A 2,176-nucleotide genomic window follows, 5' to 3' on the forward strand; every position below is an offset into this window, starting at 1 on the left:
GACTCTCAAGCACTGCGCCACCAGGGAAGCCCCGCATGTATCTTTTTGAATTATAGTTTTGTCCGGGTATATGCCCAGGAGTGGGATTGCAGGATCATATGGTAGTTCTATTTTGTTTTCTGAGGAACCTCCATACTGTTTTCCATAGTGGCTGCACCAATTTACATTCCCACCAACAGTGTAGGAGGGTTGCTTTTTCTCCACACCCTCTCCAGCATTTGTTATTTGTAGACTTTTTAATGATGGCTGTTCTGACCAGTGTGAGGTGGTACCTCATTGCAGTTTTGATTTGCATTTCTCTAATAATTAGTGATGTTGAGCATCTTTTCATGTGCCTACTGGCCATGTGTATGTCTTCTTTGGAGAAATGTCTATTAAGTTCTGTGCATTTTTCAATTGGGTTGTTTGTTTTTTTGTTGTTGAGTTGTATGAGTTGTTTGTATGTTTTGGAGATTAAGCTCTTGTCAGTCACATCATTTGCAAATATTGATATTTTCTCCCATTCTGTAGGTTGTCTTTTTGGGGTTTTTTTGTGTGTTTTTTTGGTTTTGATTTGTTTTGTTTTTATAGTTTCCTTTGCTCCACAAACAGCTTGTAAGTTTGATTAGGTCCCATTTGTTTATTTCTGTTTTTATTTCTATTGCCTTGGGAGACTGACCTAAGAAAACATTGGTACGATTTATGTCAGAGAATGTTTTGCCTGTGCTCTCTCCTAGGAGTTTTATGGTGTCATGTCTTACATTTAAGTCTTTAAGCCATTTTGAGTTTATTTTTGTGTATGGTGTGAGGGTATGTTCTAACTTCATTGACTTACATGTGACTGTCCAACTTTCCCAGCACCACTGGCTGAAGAGACTTTTCCCCATTTTATACTCTTGCCTCCTTTGTTGAAGATTAATTGACTGTAGGTGTGTGGGTTTATTTCTGGGCTCTCTATTCTGTTCCATTGATCCGTATGTCTGCTTTTGTACCAATACCACACTGTCTTGATTACTGTAGCTTTGTAGTATTGTCTGAAGTCTGGGAGAGTTATGCATCCTACTTAGTTTTTTCCTCAGGATTGCTTTGGCAATTCTGGGTCTTTTATGGTTCCATATAAAGTTTTGGATTATTTGTTTTAGTTCTGTGGAAAATGTCATGGATAATGCTTTTTTTTTTGCTTAATACTGTCAGGTTTACCTCAATTCAATGAAAAACAACAACCTTTAGAAAAGGTTATTAAGAGGCAATTTATATTTCCCAAATTAGCCTACAACTTGTCATTTATGAAGTTCCTTCTACTTTCTCAGTTCCTATCTATCAGTACTTTCTGTGATAGATGATATGGGAGAAACAGAATTAATAAGACATGGTCCCTACCTTTTAAAAATGTAGAAGCCTTTTGAGGAAAAAAGACAAATACACAAGAGATAACAGAAAACAATTCATGTCAGCCTTTAAGCAATCATAAATTGTTTGGTACAATCTAGAACCATAGTGTTATAGTATATGATATAGGAATTGGAGGGAAAAGAAAACCGGGGCCAGCTTCATGGAGAAAATGTGAGTGAGCTACACTTGGAGGGATCCCATCATTTGATGCACTTGCTGTTACTCCCAGCATCATCCTGTTTCTTCATCCAGTCAGTCACTGAAGAGTAGAGAGCCCTTTGATGACAACAGAAATCTCTCTTCTAAGGTGTCATCAAAGAATATTGTCATCCAGCCCATTTTCTACATTTGTTCACAAGAAGATTATGAAACACTTTGTCACAGGTGTTTTGAAGGCCATGTTCACTATGCCTTCCACATTCCCCTGTCCAGGCTTCTCTTTCTGTTGACAACATGAACTTTAAGTCAGATCAAACCATTGGAATCCCAGCTCTACTGTTTATTAACTGTTTGGCCTTTGGCAAATTATATGACTTCCTTGAGCCTCAATAGCCTCATATTTCAAATTTGGATTTAAAAAATCTGTCTTACAGGGTTTGGGTAAGGGTTACATGCGATTTTATTTCTGGATTGTATATGTGCCTTGTATGAAATAGGCATCGAAGAAGAGTTCTTTCCAGTGCCTCTAATGACCCTGCCCAAAACTTGATGTCTGTTTGATCAGCTGTGATTTTGGTTTCATGACCTCATAGCACCTCCTGGTGGTCACTCCTTCTTTGTCCAAACTTACAGAGATGACGCTCTT

General features: G+C 38.0%; 1 protein-coding gene across 1 annotated transcript in view; it reads left to right on the forward strand.

The window, feature by feature from the left end:
* The window catches only part of TRIM2 (tripartite motif containing 2), a 59,311-nt gene that overhangs the window by 34,970 nt on the left and 22,165 nt on the right, over positions 1 to 2,176 (forward strand). The gene's annotated exons all lie outside the window — the stretch shown is intronic.

The sequence above is a fragment of the Lipotes vexillifer genome, unplaced genomic scaffold (assembly GCF_000442215.2).
Source record: "Lipotes vexillifer unplaced genomic scaffold, Lipotes_vexillifer_v1.1 scaffold498, whole genome shotgun sequence".
In the NCBI taxonomy this organism is placed as follows: Eukaryota; Metazoa; Chordata; class Mammalia; order Artiodactyla; family Lipotidae; genus Lipotes; species Lipotes vexillifer.